The 26,022-nt window shown below is 38.4% G+C and overlaps 1 long non-coding RNA gene across 1 annotated transcript in view; it reads right to left on the bottom strand.

Annotated features, from left to right (window-relative positions):
• Window positions 1-6,913: 6,913 nt before the first annotated feature.
• LOC137065271 (uncharacterized) overlaps window positions 6,914-26,022 on the bottom strand; it is a 43,904-nt gene continuing 24,795 nt past the window's right edge. The window contains exon 3 of the long non-coding RNA XR_010901611.1: window positions 6,914-7,090. This is a non-coding gene — a long non-coding RNA (uncharacterized lncRNA). The remainder of the gene's footprint in view (window positions 7,091-26,022) is intronic.

Raw genomic sequence — 26,022 nt, 5'->3', positions numbered from 1 at the left:
CTCCACAGAATATTTACCATTTCTTTAATGACCCGCATTTAAGACAGTCCAGCCAGTGTTGGTTGTAAAAGTATTTATTTATTGCTTTATTTTTCCATTGTTAAGTTTAGCAAGTGCTGAATATTCACACGCATTGCTAAAAGGGTTTTTGAGCCAATGATTAACATGCGACTGATAAATGCACACTCATGTTTTAGGATTTCATTTAGGAGTTTTTATGTAGAAAAGGTCTCGTATTATTGCAAAAATGAAAGCAGTTTCAAAAATTGAAAACTTAAAAAGTTATAAAAGTTTAGGTTTACTGTAAAACAAATCATAAACTAAACATTTAAATTGAAAACAAAATACACTATATTGCTCAAAGTATTGGGACACCCCTCCAAAGGTGTTCAATCACTTCATGGCCACAGGTGTATAAAATCAAGCGCTAGGCATGCAGACGCTTCTACAAACATTTGTGTAAGAATGGGTCGCTCTCAGGAGCTCAGTGAACTCAAGCGTGGTACTGTGATCGGTTGCCACCTGTGCAATAAGTCCATTCCTGAAATTTCCTCACTACTAAATATTCCACACTCAACTGTTAGTGGGATTATAACAAAGTGGAAGCAGTTGGGAACAACAGCAACTCAGCCACGAAGTGATAGGCCAAGTAAAATCACAGAGTGGGGTCAGCGCATGCTGAGGGTCACAGTGCACAGAAGTCACCAACTTTCTGCAGAGTCAATATCTACAGACCTCCAAACATCTGTGGCCTTCAGATGAGCTCAAGATCAGTGTGTAGAGAGCTTCATTGAATGGGTTTCCATGGCCGAGCAGCTCATCCAAGCCTTACATCACCAAGTGCAAAGTGTGAGATGCAGTGGTGTAAAGCAGCTGGACTCTAGAGCAGACGTGTTCTCTGGAGTGACCAATCATGCTTCTCTGAATAGCATATCTGAAAGACGAGTCTGTGTTTGACGGTTGCCAGGGAACCATTTGGGGACGGCCCCTTTCTGTTCCAACATGACTGCGCACCACTGCACAAAGCGTTGGTCCATAGAGACATGGATGAGCGAGTTTGGTGTGAAGTCCTGACCTCATAGATAGAAAATCAAACCCTAACGTCTAAGCAAGTTGTACTCCAAATTTGATATTTGATATCACAAAAACTTGTGATCTAATCGAACAAAAACTATTAATGCGTTATCCCCAAATAAAATTAGGTGGATGAAAACACACCTATTGACAGTTAACAGGCTAAAGAATGCTATAAAATCAGATCATTCGAATTTTTGTCATTTGTGTATTTAATTAATGACCCTAAAACAACACTTTCCTTTAATATAGTATTTTGTCCCTGATCATTATAGTAGTTATAATAGAGACAGAATGTTTTTAATTCACTGCCCGGCCATCATATATGTCATGATGTGTTCCCGTCATGTGTGAGGACTTTTGTTATTTCCGGTCTTGTTCCATGTTTTGTAGTTCTTTGTAGTTTTTCATAACAGGACCGGCAGGGTGTTTCAGGTCGACCTCTGTGTTCAGGGCAGGAGGGAAGTTCAAGTATAACCTCTGTGGGCACGTTGAGGCAAACAGTAAGTCCTCACACAAGACAGGGGAACACAGGCTAGGATTATTACGGATATGATATAAATAAATGTTCATAAATCTTTGGTCAAGAATCCAGCACTCTGTAAAGTCTCCTCCACCACATCCTCAAGACTCTCAGTGAATGTAAGGTCTGGACTCAAAGGTGAAATGATTCTTCATGCTACCTCCCGATCATTTTTTCACAGGCTGAGCTGATGAATGAGGACATTGTCATCCTTGAATACAGCCATGATGTGTCGTCCTACATAAAATGAAAAGCTACACACTCATCAATTAGGGTTAGAAGAACTTTTGCCAAACATATAACCAGTGTTGCCACAGTTACTTTGAAAAAGTAATCTGATTACTCATTTAAAAAGTAACTTGGTTACTTTACAAATTACTTGATTTTAAAAGTAACTAAGATTACAAGTTGCTTTATTAGTTACATTCAGCAGTTGCCGACAACACCCCTGCCGCCTCAAAATAGAAATGACAACCGTTTTTGCCAACACTCGCGTTATTGGAAGTGCATTTTTAACAGAAATGTCAAAATGTATCTCCTGACAGTTGAAATTAAAAAATATTTCCTAAAAAAATACTCTCACTGAGATGCAAGAAGAAAGCAATTTATATATATATTTGGACTAAGGAAAATGACTAAAATAGTAACTCACAGTTACTTGGATAAATTACTTTATTCTGATTACTGGTTTGAAATAGTAACGCGTTAGATCACTCGTTACTGGAAAAAAGTAGTCAGATTAGAGTAACGCATTACTAAGTCATTTAGTTACTGGCATCACTATATATAACATGCTGAAAACATAATAATCGCTGCAATAATCATCCAGTCACTGACTCTTTTTAAATCCAAGCGACTGTATCTTGGGCCGGGTTCTTAAAACTGTAGTTGTTTGGTTCGTGCTTAAGTTGAATCTCTTCTCAGATCAGTCTGCAAATGTCTTTCGAGATATCAGATAAATGCTCTAATTAGCAGAGGGCGTGATTTGGGCGTTTCTTCTACCCTGTAGTGTCCCAGCGGGGGTCTGCGTCTCTTTTGGAGACCACCCTGCCCCCTTCGTAATCAAGAGAACGCTGCCAGAGATAAACACGTCTGCCACCGTCACCTCGCTATCAGACACGGCGGTATAAATAACAACCCCTTACATTCTTCATCGCTGCAGAGATAACATCAAGAGGACCTAAATGAGAGCACTCACTAGTGTTAGTGTTTAGAGGAACTGCAGGGGTCACACAGGGGGTCAGTAATAAAATTCAAAAGATGTAAACGTTCATAAACAAACTGAGGGATTCTGGTTTTCTTAAGGAACAGCGAATGAGCAAAAGGAAGAGTGTCGACTCCGCTATAAATCGTGTTTGTGTATAGCTCGGTTCCTCTGTTATGATCCAAATGACAGTGTGCAGATCTCTACTGCACGAGAAGAGCCGCAAATCAGACACGTTTGTTTGACAGAGGAAGGCGAGATGTTCTCGCTTTGGGTCTGGATTTTCATGCTCACAGGATTACAGCATTTATGCTGAGAAACAGGCAGAACATCCACATTACACACTGTAAAAAATATTTTTTTATGTTATAAATAAAACAGATTATCTGATAATTTATTAATTAATTTACTAAAAATTTAATTTATTTCACATTTATTTCAATGCATTACTTGCTATTTCTTTGTAATTGTTTGTGAAATTCACTAGCAATTTCTGAGTGAAAATGAGCAGAGGCTTATCAGTGCTGAAAAGATTCAAAACAATGTGAAGATGCATTATAAAACATACAATAAATCTGTTGAAAATGCCAGTTTGGTCCAGGGTTATTATTGTTATCTAAAGCTAAAACGATTAAAAACACATAAGTTGAAATTAATTAAATATAAATATTAAAACGTGAACTAAATGAAATGTTGCCTTGACAATAAACTGAAATAAGTTAAGTACTATAAACTAGAAATAAATTAAATAAAAGTAACCTGAAATTAAAATAAATTAAACCCAAAAAGCAATACATAAAAAAGTTATAAAATACACATAATGAAATTACTAAAAAATATACAAATAAAAGCTAATAAAAAATATTAATAAAACTAAAATAACACAGGTTTGGTCAAAAGATATTTTGAGACAAGGATCTTTTGTCCTTCAGTTCGTGAAAACAAACAGAAAGTTTATTGGACAAATTAAATCAATGAAGAAATCAAATCTTTGAAATCAAAATTGGCCCTATTTACTCTGTTAGCACATATTACAGGTTTTAAAGTGAACAATTAATCTGTGAAAAAAAGACTGTATTTTGGTTGTTCATTTACCCAACAAAGGCGTGTAAATGTGCCTGAAAACACAACTTTTCAAAATGGGTTTTAAAGGTTTCATGAACTGGATTTTTAATTTTTTTATACTGGTGTCTGAGGTCAACTTATGACGTTAGTGTGGTTTTTACATTCAAAAACATCATAAGTAATAATAAGTAATAGGCTATTTTCTACACTGGTTTTGAGGCTCTCCCCTGAACGCTGATGGGCGTGCCGCACTGGAGACTTGGAAGTAAACGCCCATGGCTAGGATTGGAGAAAATGTGCATATTTAATGAGCTTCAGCTCCCCTGTCAGTTCACATGAGGGAGGGATTGTTTAGAAAGCGGCAAATGGAACGATTCCCTCACAGGGATCTCAAAACGTCTTTATCAAACAATGATTTATCTCTTGTCCACCTACGTTTGATACATTTTTTATTACTTAGCTCGCCCGATCGGTGGCTATAAGCGCAAACCGTACACACGCACAGGCGCACGCTCTAAAAATTTCAAGTCAAGAGAATTAACATTAACAATGGAGATCAAGAAAGGAATGTTATTTCACTATTTAAGATTCACCGGCCTGCCGACAGGCTTACGTTTTGGTAGCCCGTCTGAAAAACACATAGCCCCAGCCCTGGGATGTTGGGCTTTGCAAACCCTGGGAGTCTGATCCTGAATCGCAATGAATCAACAAATAAAGGATTCTCCAGCCTATGACAATGTGTTAAGGTATGTTCTGTCACATATAAAAGCATGTTTTACTCACACAAGTATATTGAACCATTCCTCCGGTCGGATCCAATGTCTGCCCCATGTTATGCCCTATTAATGTCTAAATGTCTGCAAATCCAGTGTCGACCTGTGTCTTATTTACAAACGATTATCTTGCTATCTTCAGCTTGTTTATTGCTCTATAACGTGTTCAGTTTACCTCCACGAGTCGCCAAAAACGCAAGTTTCCATTTTCAGTACATCGTTGCCATGTTGCCTAAATGGTAGACCATAACCATATCTTGAACATAGATATGGTGCGTGTGTGTGTCTGTGTGTCTGTGTATGTGTGTGTGTGTGGGTGGGGGGGGGGGACTTTTTATTTAAAGGAACATGCCAAATTTTTGGGACTTATTCACCAGCTAGCCTACAGCTCAGTAAGTTTTAAAATAACGGCAACATTTTCCTATTAACATGTTGTGATGTGTAGTTACATTGTGTACTGTGACTGACAAAAAAGAAAAAGTTGTGATTTTCTACACTCTTATTCCTGTGTAAGGATCCAGAAGCTTTGCTGCCATGCCGTGCCAATGATATTACGCAGCGCATGAAAATAGTCCCCAGCACCCTCTCTGTGCAAGCAGCTTGACGTGTTAGTTATGTTGACGGAAGTTAGCCTATTTTCAGGCGCTGCGTGATATCATTGCGTCGCTGCACCCATGGTACTGCAGCAAAGTTAAACAGTTAAAAAGTCAAATATTAAATGTTTAGCGAACTTGCATCTTACCAAGCATGCGCACTTTCACTAAAAAAATACTAAAAGCATTCCGCTGGAATTCACACTCATCTTCAGTGAACATTAAGCCCCGCCTTCTTTGATCTGATTGGCCATCATTTTGTCATTGAGTACTGTTAGACCGCTGAGGCAGACCAGCCTAAAAATTTTAATGTTTAAACTATCATTCTAACGACAAACAGAGCAGCGCATGAGGTAGAGCAGCATCAAATATTGGGTCACTTTTGGTTATTTCCAGTTATTTCCAGAATATATATAAGCACAGCTTAAATGCAGTCACAAAACTTTCTTAACTTGAATTTAACTCATGAAAATTTAAAATCTATCAAAGTAAATATTAACTCGGTTCAGCTGAAACTGTCATGTAGGACTACAGACGGCTGATCTCAGATCAGCAGAGGGTCACTGAAACCGACTTTAATGTGTGCTGTATCTCTCGGTGCTGTCAGCTGTGTTTGACGTACCGCAGAGCTATGTGTAAAATATTCAAAAGCTCTTATTGCAGTTTCGTGTCTGTCTGAAGATGGTGTTCTAGAGTCCTAAATTTGTTCCTGGTATAAACCACATTTCCAAATTTAACAGGATGATTCACCTTGTCTCTGTCTGTCTGGAAACTGAATCAAGAGTATTACGTCATTGAGTTTTTGTTGTCATTGTGGTTATTATGTTGAATTTTAATGTTACCATAATAGCTTAGCAGTAAAATGTTTGCATCAAATATAGTCTCTTTTGTGTTCAAAATGAATTGCCAGGACAAGCCTCCAAGGATCATATATTGAACATAAATCGAAATATTTTATTTTGATGCTCATTTTCTGACCTCTCTAACCCTTTAGTAAGCTGTTTTTGTTACTGTAACTGTACCTTTAAGACTGTGTATGTACTGTAGCCTAATCTGGTTTTCTGGCCTTGCTCAGGCTGGTCTGTCTTGATGTTTTTATAGGGATTTTGGGCACAAGAACAAGCTATACCAGCTAAGACTAGAAACTAGATTAGTGCTTTTTAGTCTTTTAAACATGTGTAATTATCTCATAATAATCCTGTGATTTTTAGGTGTTTGTCTGAGAGGCTTTGGTCTCCCATGATGCTCAAAAAATGCCTTCAACCAATGCAACCAGACAACTATCATTAATCTGTAACATACACAATTGGTAAGCCATTTTATGTAACACGCTCCCTCTGCAAGTTCAAAGTTTTATTCATCACATGCTCGTCTGGTGGCCCAACAGTGAGTGTTTTGTTGTGTAAGCTGTGCATTGGACAGTAAAAAGGACAATAGATCATATATGACTGAAAAAGACAACAACAAACACACACAGGGGGCTCGTATGGGAAAGTGAACTCATGCAAATGTAATGTTTCTCTTTCTCACAAACACAAACACACACACGGACACACACACACACACACACACACACACACACACACACACACACACACACACACACACACACACAAGAAAAACAGACATTGAGCAACTATTTAAAAAGTGCTGTAGTGACTGTAAACCGTTACATGCCGTTGTATATACACTCTCAGCTCTCCGGTTTAGAGAGACTCGAGATTGGCTCCTTTTAAGGTGAATTCCCTGTTTGCTCTCTGCATTGAACGTCTGCTGCCAAGAGCTGTTGAGAGACCACTCCAGAGAGAGAGGGAGAGAGAGAGAGATACAAGCCCTCATGGACAACAGGAAATACTCGCTGTAAGGTATAATCACAAAAATGACAGATTAATTGTTTTTTTATAGACAGCAATAAAATTTAATATAAAAAAGATAAATCAAATGTATTATTATTAATAATAATAAACAATAATAAAATATTGACTATGGTCATACAGAATAAGACATTAAAGGGTTAGTTCACCCAAAAATGAAAATTAGGTGGTATGACCTTCTTTCAGACTAATAAAATCACAGTTATATTAAAGGGATAGTTCAACTAAAAATGAAAATGTGATGTGGATATGCTTACCTCCAGGGCATCCAGTATGTATGTGTGTTTGTTTCTTCAGTAGAACACAAATTAAGAATTTTAACTCCAACCGTTGCTTGTATAATGCATGTCAATGGGGTGCATTTCTATGAGAGTAAAAAACACAGACATACGACTCCATATTAAACCTTGTGGCTCGTGGCGACACAATAATGTCTTAAGAAACGAAAGGAACGGTTTCTACAAGAAACCCAACAGTATTACATTGTTTCACCTCAAATACAACACTATTTGCCATCACTACCACTGGATGAGGTCCAAACACACGATATGGCGTATCTCATTGGTACACAAGAGGCAGAAGTAATGTCTCACACATATCATAGTGGAAGTGATGGCAAATTGTGTTGTATTTGAAGTTTAAAAAATTCCATAAATACTGTTGGGTTTCTCACTGAAACCAATCGTTTCGTGTATTAAGATATCAATGTGTCGCCACGAGCCACAGGGTTTAATATGGATTCGTACACTCACCTAAAGGATTATTAGGAACACCATACTAATACTGTGTTTGACCCCCTTTCGCCTTCAGAACTGCCTTAATTCTACGTGGCATTGATTCAACCAGGTGCTGAAAGCATTCTTTAGAAATGTTGGCCCATATTGATAGGATAGCATCTTGCAGTTGAGATTTGTGGGATGCACATCCAGAGCACAAAGCTCCCGTTCCACCACATCCCAAAGATGCTCTATTTGGGTTGAGATCTGGACTGTGGGGGCCATTTTAGTACAGTGAAATCATTGTCATGTTCAAGAAACCAATTTGAAATGATTTGAGCTTGATTCGAAATGACAGTGCATTATCCTGCTGGAAGTAGGCATCAGAGGATGGGTACATGGTGGTCATAAAGGGATGGACATGGTCAGACACAATGCTCAGGTAGGCCGTGGCATTTAAACAATGGCCAATTAAGGGGCCTAAAGTGTGCCAAGAAAACATCCCCCACACCATTACACCACCACCACCAGCCTGCAGAGTGATAAAAGCGGCATGATGGATCCATGCTCTCATTCTGTTTACGCCAAATTCTGACTCCAACATCTGAATGTCTCAACAGAAATCGAGAATTATCAGACCAGGCAACATTTTTCCAGTCTTCAACTGTCCATGTAGCCTAGAAATCTAGACGCACCCTAGCGACAGCAAATTAAATTTGCCTGCAAGTGTCGTCTAGGCACTCTCAATACCCATCTGAGCTGTATTCCTCAGAATCTGGACGGCCCAATCACATTGTGTATAGAGTCGGCAGGTGGGGCCATAATGACGACGGCCGAGTTGCGCTTGCGTGCTTCTAGTAAACATAGAAACTGGCAAACGGCGGTCTTTCGAATCAGCTTTGACCGCGACTCTGGAAGACTTGGAGTTAAGCTTTTCTCTGAGAAAAGAACAAAGAGCGGCACTGAAGTCATTCTTAAAAAGGGAAGATGTGTTCGGAGTTTTGCCGACCGGATACGGCGAATGTTTAATCTGTCAGCGAGCTCTGCTTCACCTTCGTGTTGCTCTGGTTGGTGTAGCGCTATCCTATCGTGTGCAGAGGGAGTTTGAAAGACAACCGTTTATCCCGCCCCTCGGATTGAGCTGTCTATGGTGAGTTTCCAGACCAAACATCTTGATGTGGGTCTGGCTTGTCAGGCTACTGTCCATGGTGAGTTCATGCAAATTGTATGGCAAATTGATGGTAGCATCTTTTTCCTATTTGTAGTGGAGATAAGTGGTACCCGGTGGGGTCCTCTGGTGTTGTAGCCCATCCGCCTCAAGGTTGTGCGTGTTGTGTCTTCACAAATGCTTTGCTGCATACCTCGGTTGTAACGAGTGGTTATTTCAGTCAAAGTTGCTCTTCTATCAGCTTGAATCAGTCGGCTCATTCTCCTCTGACCTCTAGCATCAACAAGGCATTTTCACCCACAGGACTGCAGCATACTGGATGTTTTCCCCTTTTCACACCATTCTTTGTAAAGCCTAGAAATGGTTGTGTGTGAAAATCCCAGTAACTGAGCAGATTGTGAAATACTCCGACCTGCCTGTCTGGCACCAACAACCATGGCACACAAAAACAACAAAATTGATTAAATCCCCTTTCATTCCCATTCTGACATTCAGTTTGGAGTTTAGGAGATTGGCTTGACCAGGACCACACCTCTAAATGCATTGAAGCAACTGCCATGTTATAATTGCATTAATGAGAAATTGAACAGGTGTTACTAATAATCCTTTAGGTAAGTGTATGTCTGTGTGTTTTAACTCTCATAGAAATACACCCCATTGGCCATTGACATGTATTATCAACGGTTGGAGTTAAAATCTTAATTTATGTTTTACTGAAGAAACAAACACTCATACATCTGGGATGCCCTGGGGTAAGCAGATAAACATCACGTTCTCATTTTTGGGTGAACATCACATTAAAAACGTCCTGGACTTCCGGTTGTACACGCAACAAGATGGCTGCATAAAAGCTGCTGCTCCCGGCATTTTTAACTAAAAAGCCCTGAAAACTCGTAAAGCTAGACGTAAATTTGCTAAACAAAAAGGTACAAGGCAGGGCGATGGTGAAAGACAGGCAGACTAAATCGAAATCAAAGAAGCAGACCGAAATAATGAACGAAGAAATTGAAGCTAACGAAGACAGTGGCTTAGCTAACGCAAGCACTAGCGCGGCGGAACAGGAGGGCAACGTTGATCTACGAGCGATTCTCATGGAAATTAAAGACTTTAGAAAAGATAACACCCAACAACTACAGGAAATAAAGGAACAAATCAGCACTACCAATGCAAGACTCGAGGAGGTAGAAAGCCGTATACTCGACACTGAGGAACGAGTGCAATCGGTGGAAGACATCATGACTGAGCTGATTCATATTCAGGCCAGACTCGAGACGCAACTAACTGACCAAGAAGGACGCTCGAGGCGAAATAACTTAAGGATCTACTCCATTCCTGAAGGTGAAGAAAAAAATGCCCACTCAATGATAGACTTTATTGAAAACATGCTAAAAGAAAATCTGGAGCTCTCTTCGAGTCTGAATCTCCAGATAGAACGGGCCCATCGCGCACTCGCACCAGCTCCACCAGATGGAGCCCCACCGCGGTCCATCGTTGTGCGCTTTCTCAGCTACAGGACTAAAGAAGAGGTCCTTAGAAAAGCGTGGCAGAAGAAAGGGTTTAACTGGAAAGGTAAACAAATAAACTTGGATAACGACTACGCACCCAACGTGCTTCGACAAAGACAGTCCTACGCGGAGGCTAAGAAGATACTGAAAGAACGAGGGATAAGGTTTCAGACGCCATTCCCCGCGAAACTAAGGGTGTTTTACCCAGATGGAACACGGGTTTATTCCACGGCTGAGGAAGCAACGAAAGAAATGTTCGAGAAGGGCCTACCCGTCACTGTCATAAAACCACCCGCAACGCTGATGGAACAGTTAAAGAGACTAACGTGGACCGTGAGCGACGGGAACCGGAGAGAACAGCGACGAGGTAGAGAGCGCGCAACACGAGCAGGACCATCGACTAAAGCTAGACTTGAGCAGTTTCGAAGGGATCCAGCTTAAAGTAACAGGGAGCAGGAGAGAGATAGCCTATGCTAAAATGTGAAGCGAGCAGCCTCAGGTACTTTTTAAGTGACTTAGTTATACCCTGTTCGCCCACTGGTCGAAAGTATTAAAGAGCAGATGTTTCCTGCATACGAGTGATATCTGCCTATTTTGATTTAACGCCGGGAAACGACAGTTTTGTTTATTTTTTTATTTTCTCTTTTGTTTGTTTTTCCACACGAATGAATGTGTGAACTGAGCAACAAGGACGTTTTAGCAGAGGGCCCACCCCTAACTGGGGGGCTTACCCTCCTAGAGACTGTACTACATCAGGTCTTACAGGGTTATATCATGTTAACCCCACCAATGGGAGTCATGTCAGTTTGGATGTATACAAGTATACATTATTTTACTTGTTTTACTATATGTTTTTGGTTTGCTGCTGTTCTATGCAGCTTAAAATCTGTTCTTGGGACAAGTGGTAATAATGGGACTGAAAACATTTCTTACTCTAATAATAATGATAGACACTAATCAATCATTGAATATCCTCTCCTTCAATGTAAATGGATTGGTCAATCCACAAAAGAGATCCAAAATACTGTCTAAATTGAAAAAGGAAAAGGCTCATGTAGCCCTTCTCCAGGAAACACACTTATCAGAAGCGGAGCACAAAAAATTAAAGAGAGGTCCTTATAAGCATGTTTTCTCATCATCCTACAAATCAGGGCATCGAAGAGGGGTAGCAATTCTAATTTCCCACCAAACTCGCTATGAGCATTTATCTGAAAAAAAAGATAAAGATGGTCAATACATACTGGTCAAGGGGAGAATTGATGGCTTACTGGTCACCATTCTTAGCATATATGCACCACCTGGAAGTGATTGGGCATTTTACAAACAGTTATTCGAAATGATGACGTCAGAAACCCAGGGAATGTTGATATGTGGAGGGGATATGAATATGAGATTATCTAAACTAGATAGCTCGGGTACAAATTTACTTCAACAAAAATCACTCACTAGAAAGATAAACTGTATCATGACCGAAACTGGAATTATTGATATCTGGAGAGATTTCTACCCTTCTGGTCGAGATTACACACATTATTCTGCACCACACTCCACGTACTCTAGAATAGATTACTTTTTTACCTTTAGTAAAGAAAGACACAGAATTAAAACATGCAACATTGGAACAATTGATCTATCTGACCATTCCCCCATACATTTATCCATCTACACTAATAACAATCCTAAATCCACAATCTGGCGACTTAATTCAAGTATATTAAATGACCCTAAAATTAAAGAACAATTAAGAACTGAAACTGAGTTATATTTTAAGGAAAATGACAATGGAGAAGTGACTCCATCCATCCTATGGGATGCATATAAAGCAGTTATAAGAGGGAAAGTAATTGCCTATACCGCCCTGTTAAAAAAACAAAGAAAAGAGAAGCTTGAAAAGTTACAATCCAATCTTAAAGAGTTACAAATGCAGCACAAAAGCACTTTAAACAATAATAAGAAATTGGAAATAAAAAGATTACAAAACGAAATTGACATGAAGAAACTCAGAAAAAGCTATTATTTATAAAGCAAGGATATTATGAGGTAGGAGGTAGATCTACAAAATGGCTGGCATTTAAATTAAGGAAACAACAAGCTGACAGCGCAGTTTACAAGATTAAACATCCAAAACCTAGCTTAATACACCATGAGATGGATAAAATACAACAGAGCTTTGAAACTTATTATAAAGACCTATACTCCCAGCCAAAATTGGATAACGATAATTTGGCCCGAAAATTCTTAGACTCATTGAACCTACCAAAAGTGACAGAACAAGAAAACAGCAATCTATTAAAGGAAATTACAGAAAACGAAATTAACGCAGCAATAAGTAGGCTAAAAGCTCATAAGAGCCCAGGCACGGATGGCTTCACATCCGAATATTATAAGACGTTTGGAGAACAACTAACTCCAAGGCTGCGAACAGTCTGCAACTGGGCACTTAAAGGGGGAGAGATCCCCCCCACATGGAAAGAAGCAACAATCACGGTCATACCAAAAGAAGGTAAAGACAAAACGGAATGTGCTCATTATAGACCAATTTCTGGTCTAAATTTAGATTACAAAATGTACACTTCAATAATAGCCAAACGACTCAATAATATTATGCCCAATCTTATAAATACAGATCAGACGGGGTTTATTCGCCAGAGGCAGACCCAGGATAGTATTAGACGGACTCTCCATGTCATAAAACACATACAAAATAATAACATAGAAGCAATGTTGATAGGGCTGGACGCAGAGAAAGCCTTTGATTCTGTGAGGTGGTCTTTTCTTTATCAAGTTTTAACTAAGTTTGGCTTTCATGAAACCACTATCAAGGCGACCCAATCAATTTACAATAAACCAACAGCTCGAATAAAAATAAATGGTAGCTTGTCAAAGCCATTTACATTAGAAAGATCATGTAGACAAGGGTGCCCTCTCTCCCCAACCCTATTTGCTCTGTTTATAGAACCACTAGCCCAGTATATAAGACAAGATGACAACATTAAAGGAATAAATATGCGAGGGGGGGACCAAAAACTATCGCTATTCGCAGACGATATATTAATTTATTTAGGCCAGCCAAAGGAATCGTTACAGAGGCTGATGTCCACACTAGAAGAATTTGGGTCATTCTCAGGATATAAATTAAATATCCAAAAAACTCAGGTCTTGAACTTTAACTTCGAACCTCCTAGAGAACTACAAAACAAATATAATCTTAAATGGGGCCAGAATTCTATGAAATACCTTGGGGTGATTTTATGCAGAGACACCACAGCACTATTCAAATTTAACTATGGGCCATTAAACTCAAAAATTAAGTCTGATCTATCAAGATGGAGTCTTATTCCCTCTCTAGGGCTAATAAACAGAATTGAATCAGTAAAGATTAGCATCCTGCCACGCCTCTTGTACCTTTTCCAAACCCTCCCTGTTGAAGTTACTAAACAACAATTTGTGGAATGGGATAAAATAATTTCTTGCTTTATATGGCAAGGGAAAAAACCAAGGATAAAATACAACACATTACAGCTTGTAAAGGATAAAGGAGGCCTGGCACTGCCGTGTTTAAGAGATTACTACTACGCTGCCCAGTTAAGACCTCTGGTCTGCCTATGTTCCCCAACTTTTACAGCTAGATGGAAAGACATAGAGGAGGCTACCACTAAGGGCCCTCCAATACAAGCTATGGTAGCGGATAAGAGACTACTAACTCATCTGGCAGATAAAGAAAATCCATGGATAAAACTAACTTTTAAAATCTGGCACCAAGTCTGTAAAAATAATAAGCTAACCAAGGCAGTGGCGATGTTAAGATGGTGCGCATATGACACGGAATTTATACCCAATAGACATGATACAAGATTCCATCAATGGGCAGAAAAAGGTCTCACTTCCTACTTTTCATTTACACATAACAGACAGCTAATAGAATTTCAAACTCTCAAGGTGAAACATGGTCTGGTAAATCAAGATTTTTATCGGTATCTACAAATGAGAAGTAGATACGATGAAATTACAAAGGGAAGCGCAGACAAAAGGGACAGCATCATTTTGAACCTATTTCGGTTAGCATATAATGAGATTACTATAACAAAAATCATAACAAGGCTGTACCAAGGTCTCCAAGAAAGCAAACCAATAAACACGCAATACGTCAAAAAGAAATGGGAAAAAGAAATAGGCATAGTAATAGATGAGAATGAATGGGAAGTAATGTGTAAAATGCAGTGGAAGACATCTTACTCGATAACTTGGAGAGAATTTGGATGGAAAAACATAATGAGATTTTTTATAACCCCTGCGCAGAAAGCTCACCAAAATATAGGAACAGGGTGCTGGAGACAGTGCGGCGACAGTGACGCTAATCACTATCACATATTCTGGGCTTGCCCAAAAGCTGTTCCCTTTTGGCAAGAGGTACACAGATGCCTAGAGAAAATTTTCCAAACTAATATCCCTTTTGATATCTTACACATGTACCTAGGTCTGGAAACCCCAAATCTGACTTCAACTGCAGACAAGTATCTGTTTAGGATTCTGATAATGTCAGCCAGAAAAGCCCTGACACGAAAATGGCTTCAACCAGACCCACCAGGTACTGAAGAATGGTACAATACTATAAATGTATATATACCAAATATATATAATGGAGAGACTCACTATGGCCTTAAGATTAGAAAAGGAAAAATTTATTCGTTTATGGACCAACTGGACAGAATATATAAGAGCAATAAGACCAGATCTCATCTGAGATTTGAGTAACAAGGGCAAAATGGAGTGGATAACAGGAGAGAGAGGATAAAATCAAACTGTAGTAAGTAAAATACAAGATTTTACCTACTTGCACAATTTTACCCACTTGTACCCTTGTATATAGTTGAGTTGTTGTGGTTGTTGTTTTTTCTAATCTATTTTTTTTTTTATTTTTTTTTATTTTTTATTATTATTATTTTTTTTTTTTAAATATATTTCTTGTGATTTTGTCTACATGCTTTTACAAAAGGTCAACATGTATAAGAGGCAATACCTAATACTAATCCTCTTTTGTTCCTGGACTAAATTATATATTTGGAAAAGTGCATAATTAACAAGTATAGTTCACACTGTATTCCTGTTTTTGAGTAATTATGCTTGTGCCTTTTGCAGATAAATGTCAGGAAAGTTTGCCTCCAATGTAAACCGACAAATGTGCAAGATCTTTATAATAAAAAAAAATAAAAAAAAAACAAAAAAAAAAACGTCCTGGCTCTTTCAAGATACATAATGGCAGTGAATTTTTGCCTCGTTTATGAAGTCCATGAAAGTGAATCTATCCATTATAAAAGTGCTCCACACGGCTCCGAGGGGTTAATAAAGGCCTTCTGAAGCGATGTGTTTGTGTAAGAAAAATATCCATATTTTAAACTTTATAGACTAAAATAACAAGAAAGTTAATTTAAATAAGCCGTACGTAAGTCGACTTACGATGAAAGAGTGACCCCTCTGACGTGATGTACAGGATCTCTTGTGGATAGTACTGGGCAATAAACTCAAGCCCCTCTTCTCTTATATCGAAATCCTCCACCATTTCTCTTTAAAAAATCTCGTTTTAGACTCTAATTCATGATCAGTGTTTTGTTTTGCTCTATCCTCTGCGCTTCTGCGTACATCAATACGCACGTGTCAAGGGTTCAAGGGTCAAGGGTTACTTTTTCACCATAAATTGATGTGTACGGCAATCCGTAATATACACCTAGGTTGACTTGAGGGTGAGTGAAATATGGGCAAATTTTCCTTTTTGGGTGAACTATACCTTTGATATGTGCTTAATAAGTACCAATAAATAGTCAATACTGTATATGCATGTTAATAGGTATATATATATATATATATATATATATATATATATATATATATATATATATATATATATATACATACATACATACATACATACACACACACTAAATATTAAATATATAGATATATAAATATAGATAAAAATAAAATAGATTATTATTAATAATAAACAAAATATTTATTGTGGTCATGAACATGGGCATACCGAATAAGACATTAATAAGAATAAGAACATTAATTGAATAAGACATTAACGTGCTTTATAAGTACTAATAAACAACAAATATCCTAGTAATATGCATGCTAAAAAGTATACATTGTACATATATTATAAAATATTTACTATATATATATATATATATATATATATATATATATATATATATATATATATATATATATATATATACTAATGCTGTTATATAATAATAGCAATATTAAATATTTTTAATGTCAATTTAATGTAAATATTTTTTTAATAATTTATATAAAATATCCCTATAATTTATTAGTTTTAAAAATTCTAATAAAAATGGTCAAAACTAATAAATTATATGTGTGTGTGTGTGTGTGTGTGTGTGTGTGTGTGTGTGTGTGTGTGTGTGTGTGTGTGTGTGTAAATATATAAACATATTAAATGTATAATAAAATAAGACAATTGCTGATATATAGAGTGCTAAAAAAAACTAATTTGGATGGCATAGCTCAGTCCAAGTATTTGATGAGAAATATTTGAGCTCACACTTAGAGCTGTGACGTGTCTGATTGCAGACTTTGGTATCTCGGCTCTAGAGGAGACGCATATGAGATTAGAAGGACTCGTGTCTCAGGAGAAGAGCAACTCTCCATTCGCTCTCCATCCTCACTGCTGTACAGGAGGAACCGTTACGATATTTAACATCTACATAACCTGACGTGTGTCTCCTTTAGAGTTTTGGGAGATGCCAGCAGAGCAAGTATAACATGTGAACTGCATATTTCTATTGGCATATGATGTATTTGTTTCTATTTTTATGATTCATGAAACATCTGTGACCAAGTTGATGCTTAACTGAAACATAAATGAGATCTCTCTCCTCATTTCCTTCCAAAACACTCATAAATCTCTCTTTCCCCTGCTTTTCAGCACAACTAGACACAGAAGTTCACAGCTGTTGACACACACCAACTAAATAAACCAGGCCGGTGAGTCATTCCTCACCCAAATGCGTGATATGCGAGGAAAAAAGCACAGATTTGCTGATTAGTTAGACTTAAATATTCTTTACGACACCCATTGACTTTCTCTCCCCGTTGTTTAAGATGAGAAAGAGTATTTTTTATATCAAACATCCGAGAGCTCAAATGTAAACAAATGACTTTCAGAAGACCAAAGCCTTTTATGGAGTCCAGAGCAGCTGAGATAAATTAAACTGTCAGTGTTTATTTTCCAACAAATCAGCAGTTGAGCACTCCAGCCCTTTGTCAGCTGATAAAACACGCTGACGGAGGGCGAGAGACAAAACTAACATAAACTAATATGAAGACCCCAAAACCCAGACTTAAAAGGATAAACGGAAAAAAAGATGGAAGTGGAAGTTTACTACGTAAACCAGTGTTATCGGCATGGAAGATCTGGGTCTTGTAAACCCGTGTGGTCAAGAAGCTTGAAAGTCTTTTATTAGCTCGAGGATTTTAAAGGTCTGTTTCTGCGCTAATAGATCCCCTTCATCCTTTTAGGGAGGAGAGGCGCTCATGTACATCAAAGCATGAAGGTCTGTGTCCGTACAGTGGTGAGTCCATTTGTGTGTGTGTGTGTGTGTTACTGATCATTTCTGTGTTTTTTATTTCCGTAAAAGGCCTGGCTGTCAGTCTTATTGTTGACTAGGGGCCGGAGCGATACTGGCCCCCTGAAGCGTCCACCTGATATAGCAGCGCAAGATCACAGACTTTCAATCCGGTCCAAATTAAAACTTCAACTTGTGTACAGATTTGGATGTCCCAGCATGCGCAGTTCCCAAACTAACAGTAAGTTCAAGTAAGGTTCCCAGCAGGGTTGTGCACTATTTAGGACTGAATTTAGAAAGCATTTTTAAATCATCCATTTCAAAATTGAATTTTACTTCATTTCCCAGAATGCACCACCTGTGTTAAAAACCATTGAATTGACCATTTGCAGAGACCCACCCACCTTAGTTAATGTTGCTACGTCTGACAAGCCATAACGCTCTCATGCCACAACCTCCCGCGATCTCTCTTGAAGCCAATACGGAAGTAATGTAAACTGCAATTCCTCAACTGGCCACTAGGGTCAGGCTCCAGAAGGGAGCAGAATCTCATTGAGCCCCATGTTAAAATTCTCAACTTTAAAGCAGAAAAAAACATGTTTACAGCCTGGTACAAATTGTGGTTTTGGCTTATAAGGCTAATTTTGATCTTCATGACAACTGTGAGGTTGTGAATTTTTTTATAACTCATTCGTTTACGTTATATAAAGCCTCAAAGTTCTGCATAATTAAGGGCGTGGTTACAAGTGGATAGCCATTTATCTGCCGTCTATAGTCATTGCGTCACCTCAGCTCCACGCACATCCCGCCTTTTTGCCCATTTTCTGTTATCCGGGAATGACACGCGATGACTCGCTCACAAGATGGCAACGCCCAGCTCGCCCCTACTTTAAGCTTCAGAACGGCTTATCGGAATCCTATGGGTGACGTCACGGACACTACGTCCGTATTTTTTTACAGTCTATGGTTTTCACGCATTGTGGAGTAAAGAAGACCCTGATGGACATCCAGGACAGAGCCAGTTACTTTTTATATAAAGTCTCAGCTTTTAAGTTTGATCTTTTTATTTTTTTTAAACAATAATTACTGTTTTGTGGCTTTTTATTGTGTGCTGACAGATCGCTGTATTCAGTTCAAGCGGCTCGTGATCTGATCATCTGTTATTTTTAATAATAACCCATCCGTTGAGTTATTTTTAGTAATAACGCATCCGTTGAGTTATTTTTAATAATAACCCATCCGTTGAGTTATTTTTAGTAATAACGCATCCGTTGAGTTATTTTTAATAATAACCCATCCGTTGAGTTATTTTTAATAATAACCCATCCGTTGAGTTATTTTTAATAATAACCCATCCGTTGAGTTATTTTTAGTAATAACGCATCAGTTGAGTTATTTTTAATAATAACCCATCCGTTGAGTTATTTTTAATAATAAACCATCAATTGAGTTATTTTTAATAATAACCCATCCGTTGAGTTATTTTTAATAATAACACATCAGTTGAGTTATTTTTAATAAACGCATCAGTTGAGTTATTTTTAATAATAACCCAGCTGTTGGATTATTTTTAGTAAAGACCATCCGCTGGGTTATTTTTTAGTAATAACCCAGCTGTTGGATTATCTTTAGTAATAACGCATCAGTTGAGTTATTTTTAGTAATAACCCATCCACTGGGTTATTTTTAGTAATAACCCATCTGTTGGGTTATTTTTTAGCAATAACCTGGCCGTTGGGTTATTTTTAGTAATAACCTGGCCGTTGGGTTATTTTTAGTAATAACCCATCTGTTGGGTTATTTTTAGCAATAACCTCGCCGTTGGGTTACTTTTAGTAATAACCCATCTGTTGGGTTATTTTTAGCAATAACCTGGCCGTTGAGTTATTTTTAGTAATAACCTAGCTGTTGGATTATTTTTAGTAAAGACCATCCGCTGGGTTATTTTTAGTAATAACCCAGCCGTTGAGTTATTTTTTAGTAATAACCCATCTGTTGGGTTATTTTTAGCAATAACCTGGCCGTTGGGTTATTTTTAGTAATAACCTAGCTGTTGGATTATCTTAAGTAATAACCTATCCCTTGGCGCAGTGATGGTGAATTGTCCTGATTATGAAAGTAAAGTCATATCGTTTTTTATGTATACAACTCTTATACTGAACGTTGAATATAGTCTAAAACTGAATTTTATATTTTTAAAAAGCCAAGGTCCCTTTAATCAGTTTTAACGCTCCAGAAAAGTGAGATCGATTGGAAATATATCCTAGCTATGCAGTTAACACACTAGCAGGAATAAAGTAGCACTTGAGCATTTTCGAGTGAGTAGCATCAAATAAACTGCATTGATATGAAATCCTGTCAATGTGGCTTGGGTGCAGAGCATCTGCGCGGGATCCTGCGATCGTTGCTCTGGTGGGGTGTGGCGGTAGAAAGGCTTTACGACAGCAGGCTTTTAGCAGCCCTCAAGAGGGACCGTCTTCCGTCTCACTGCCTTTCCTTCCACACAGTCAAATCTTACAGTTCATTACCCAAACCGAGCTAAAAACGTCCTCGCGCTCGTGTTATGCCGGTCTGAGAGCGAACCAGAGAAAAGAAATGAAAAGCACATCAAAGATACATGAGAACGGAGAAGGAGAGGAAAGCCGTCCCTTTCAATTTTTAATTCATCATGTGTAATCAAATGTTCATCTCACAAATCACAGCACACAAATGTGAAGGCAGAGAGCAAGACACTGAAGGGGACATAATCAGATTAATGATGAATCAATATGGGTTTTTCAGTGGCAGATTCATAACGTTTTACATTTGAATTTGAGTTCACCAGAGATGCCCATCAGACTCACGCTCATGTGGTTCCATACCCAAATGTTTTATTTCTTTAATGAAATACAATTACTATGAATGAGGCTTTCAGTCACAACAAAAACAAAAAATTCCCGGACGAGCCCCTCATTTGTTACATTCCGTTTGAGACACAACAAAAATAGCGGCACACATGCGAGCCAAAATATTTATTAACGTCCAGCGCCACGCCACGTTGTTTAAACAGCAGATGCATTCGCACCCATCTCTTCGCCATCTGTGTTCAGACGCTATTTTGAGGCAACTGAAATCGACTGCGCCATTGACCAACAAAAACACACGCAGTGTTATTTTTTTGGGGTGTTATTTAAAGGGCCCGTTAGTAATATGTGTAGGTATACAACACAAATACACTGCTTATTACACACACAGGGATGCGCAGCAGCAAACAAACATTTTTAAATATAAAAAAATAAAAGGTTTCCCCTCTGGAGAAGCGTTTAATCTTTCCGCTCACAAATTACACCATGATGAAAATATAGCGAATCCGCCATGGTGCGAGTGCACCTGGCTTTTAAAGGGAATGGGAGATTTCACGTTACACCCAAAACACACCCATGGCTTATTAAAGCCCCGTTTCCACCACAGGAACTTTACCCAGGAACTAGGAACTTTGGGTGGTACTTCGTGTGTTTAGACCGCAGGAACCATGGGTCTAAATGAAGTTCCGGGTAAATATTTCCCCCTCCAAACGGCCCTGCTCGCGAGGTAGTACTTATTCAAAGTTCAGGAACTTTCGAGGGCGGGACCTGGGCGCTGAACACGCTGATTGGTTGAGCTCAGGCAGCATTTTATTTCAACTCTGCATTTTTAAAAGTCTTTTGCGAGGTTCGGTCTACATTCAGTAATATAATCAGTCTTACACGCCGCGCTCATGTTGACAAGAGAGGAAAGTTAATTTTTCTGAGGGGTTAACTTTTTATTTCGTAAGTTATGAAGATAATGGAGTAATGAGACAGCGTATATTGCCCCAGGCAGTTTTTACTTTAACTGTGCCTGACAGAAGAATTTTTTTTTTCTCAGATGATTATTTAAACAAATAAATAGCTTATAATATAATACTGTATTAGTCCTGGTGGCCGTTAAGAGTTGCTATGGCTACAGTTAACACACTCCAGCTGCTGGAGAAAACAGCGTTGACATTTTTGATGTGGCAGACAAACTGCTTATGTGACAAAATGATTGCGATTGAAAGTCATCACATGTAAACACCAGATCGGTTTAGATAACGTCTCATGTAAACAGTCCACTAAATCTTTCAATCGGTACACACAAAAATGATTACTGTCCGTTAGGGCTGTCATTTTTGAAAAAAATCTAATTGAACGGAATTAAAATATCAAGCAATGCATTCGAATATATTAAATTATCTACAACGCCGTCATCTCCAGCAGCTGGAATGTGTTTACGGATGCCATAGCAACTCTCAACGGCCACCAGGACTTATACGGTTTTATAAAAGCTATTCATTTGTTGTAAAGTGTAATGATCATCTCAGAAAAAATAAATTCTAATGTCAGGCGCAGTTGAAGTAGTTAATGATTGTTTGCTTACATAGGCTTAGGGACAGTGTCATTATGCCAACATTATCTTCATAACTTCTCATGAAATAAAAAGTTTATCCCTCAGAAAAATGTATTTTCCTCTCTTGTCATGCTTGGTGAAGGCGCACGCTGTGTACATCACATAAGGACGCACACTCAAAAGTAATCCGGTCAGGTCATGGTGAAATGTTTAGTTTGATCGATTCATGAAAAGGTTTATCCCACCCATCTCAAAACGATTACAATTTCATTCAGTTTGGGCATTTTTATTACGATTGAGGTGTTTATATGGAGCATTTTCCTTCAGATTGGACTTTTAAACTAGTGCTCCATGTAAACGCACCGACAGTAAAAAAAAAATTGTGCTACATGGCACTTTAAAAACCGGATAGTTTATTTATAGTTCGATTACGGATATTTCACGTCATCTTCGAATGCATATTCGAATATTGAATAAAAAGTGACAGCCTTCTCCGTCACTGGCTTGGAGAAGCAGTACTCGCAGTCCTACATCACCGGACTAATTTGCCTAATCTTCTCGTAACTTTATCGCGGTGGAAACGCAGACAGCTGCAGGTCTGGGGGGGAGAAAAGTTCCTGTAGAAAAGTTCCTGGTACAACTTGTTCCGGGTAATTTTGGTGGAAACGGGGCTTAAGAGACACTCTAAAACAATTCTGAGTAAAAAACAACCCAATGTTGGGTCAAATATGGACTAACCCAGCAATTGGGTTGTTTTAACCAAAATGGGTTTGGGTTGTTGTAACCCAGCAACTGTGTTGTTTTAACCCAGCGATTGGGTTGGTGTAACCCAGCAATTGGGTTGTTTTAACCCAGCGATTGGGTTGTCTTAAGCAAATATTTAACCCAACCGCAGGGTTAAAACAACCTAATTGTTGGGTTAGTCCATATTTGACCCAGCATTGGGTTCAAACAACCCAGCATTTTTTAGAGTGTAGGTACAACCCTTTTGGGGTTTTCTTCGTCATTAAACGCAAAAGTGGATTCGGTCATGCCTTAAGTGCACCTGCGCCATGCGGTAAAACAGTGCCCTTAAACCGCTGTGACTGAATCAGTGATTCAGTGAGTCGAACTGATTCATGAACAAATCATGCAGGGGTAAATTCCCAAAGGCATCGATAGCCAGCTATGATCGCAAGTTCTCTCTTTATCAACATAGTTCAACGAGTCTGTTTCCCAAAACCATCGTTCCAACGAACATTCGCAAAACAGCATCGCAAACTTGTGTGGTTGGAAAGACAGCTCTCAACCTGTGGTCAGAAGCAGAGTTTCCAGTTTGCATGACATGTGGATTTAATAAATCCTTATCTTGAACAAAATAAGCAAGCTGACATTTAGTACAATCTATTTATTTTATTTCAAATACATACAAATGTCATTTACGTCTTTTAAGTTTGTCAAGAGATTTAAAACACCTTTTTTGAAGAGAGCAAATGTGCAGACGTGCTCTCGTGCGTAAGAACGAGCCTATCATTGAATCAGGAAATAAAGCAAAAATAACTGATAAAAATAAGATTTAGTCCTCAGGTGCCATGTCCATCATTTGAACATGTCCTCCAACCAATACGCCTATATAGGTCATTTGTCCCTTCTCTGAAGTACGACCCATAGGAGTGTTTCCTAAAGTTTTGCTTCTATTGAAAATATGCATTCATTTCTGTGTTTATAATAAGCATTTTTCCTTTTTTATCTGTGAAATATTTCTGGTTTCGCATAGCTCAATTGATAAAGCACTGCAATATAACATGTGATCATGCAATCGTGAGTTCGATCCCAGGGAACACACATGCTCATAAAGTGTGTATGCACTATAAATCACTGGGTAGGTTTAGGGATGGGGTCGGTGTTGTAAGTAAAAAAAAAAATATTTTTGCAAAATGGAAATATGACAAATGGTGGTAAAAAGTCCACACATTGCATTAAAAGAAACATGTATTTTGATTGGTAACGACAGTCATACGTCATTTGTTGACGTCAGACGTAACAAGACGTCATTATTTTCACGCCAGCTAGAGGGCGCATGACTTAAAAACGCAAATATAGGTCGTAATAAGGTGCTTGAAAAATGACCTATATAGAGTCAGGTTTTTTTGGGAGGAGTTTGCATAATATATAGCAAAAAAATCTAGCATAAATTTGATCTCAAAATAATTTGTTAAAAGCAGTAAATAATCCACCACCTACGTGACATCAATAACCAACGTGGTTGAACGACAGATTCGCAATAATACGGTTTCGGGAAACAGCTAGTTGATTTCTTCAACGATGCATTGTACTATGGTAGTTCAGTAGTGAGTTACGTCGTTGTACGGGAAACACACCCCAGACCGAAGATGTGAACTAGATGAACCATTCATTTTCAAAGATTTGATTCAAAAGAAGGATTAATTCATAAATTAGGCATCTCTAAAGCCCCTTTCACACTGCGATTCCGGCAAATACACTGATAATGCGACCCAGCATTTGTTCCCGGGCCGCTAGATTTGGTCCATTTACACTGCCAGCGAAATACCGTAATATGTGCGCTTTCACACACAACGCTTAACGGTCCCGGGTCGAGTTGACACGTGACATCCTGATGTGACGTATAATGGCGAGCGATCTCAGCTTCAGCGCGGATAGTAAGGAGCTCCGTGGTCTCGACTTGTGTCCAGTTTGCACACATTTCTGCTTGTTTAATTTTAGTTTCTTTTGTGTACGAACACTCTCTGCATTTAAAACACCGACGAGCTCTTCTGGCACTGCAGGGTTGTATTATTGAAAAAACAAGCTCTAGGAGTCGCACGATAACTACGTACACGTTGCGGCATTAGTTTCGGCTTTTGTTCACACAGCGCTCGTCCCGAGTCGAATACCGCAATATTACTAGGTCCCCGACCCGGGTCGAATTCGGTAATCAATCCCGGGAAGTGGTTGCTTTCACACAGAAGGCGACCCGGCAATGTTCCGGGAATATTGCGGGTCCGACGTGCAATGTGAAAGGGGCTTTATTAACCCTAATAGAGGCAGATGGCTATCTTAAAGGGATAGTTCACCAAAAAATGTACACTTTTTTTATCACTTACTCACCCTCATGTTGTTCCAAACCTGTATGGGTTTCTTTCTTCTGTTGAACTCAAAATAATACATTATAAAGAATCCAGGTAAGCAAACAGAGCAGCCATTGACTTCCATAGTAGGAAAAAAAAGTCAATGGCTACTGTCAAGTGTTTGGTTATATTCTTTATAATGTCTTTTTGTGTTCAACATAAGAAAGAAACTCGTACAGGTTTGGAACAACATGAGGGTGAGTAAATGACAGAATGTATCTATCTGTTTAAATACAGTCTGTTTCTCATAAGTGATCATAGATTATATTGAATATATATATTTTGAGTCCACATTCATTGCTAAAGCTAAAAACAGACAATTCTCGTTTTGATCAATTTTCCTGATCAAATCAAAATAGAATCACAAAAATGCTAAATGCTTAACCACAGTATATTAATGTTTCCGTCCACTCAT

Source organism: Pseudorasbora parva, chromosome 25, assembly GCF_024679245.1.
Source record: "Pseudorasbora parva isolate DD20220531a chromosome 25, ASM2467924v1, whole genome shotgun sequence".
In the NCBI taxonomy this organism is placed as follows: Eukaryota; Metazoa; Chordata; class Actinopteri; order Cypriniformes; family Gobionidae; genus Pseudorasbora; species Pseudorasbora parva.
This window is presented reverse-complemented; position numbering and strand designations above follow the sequence as displayed.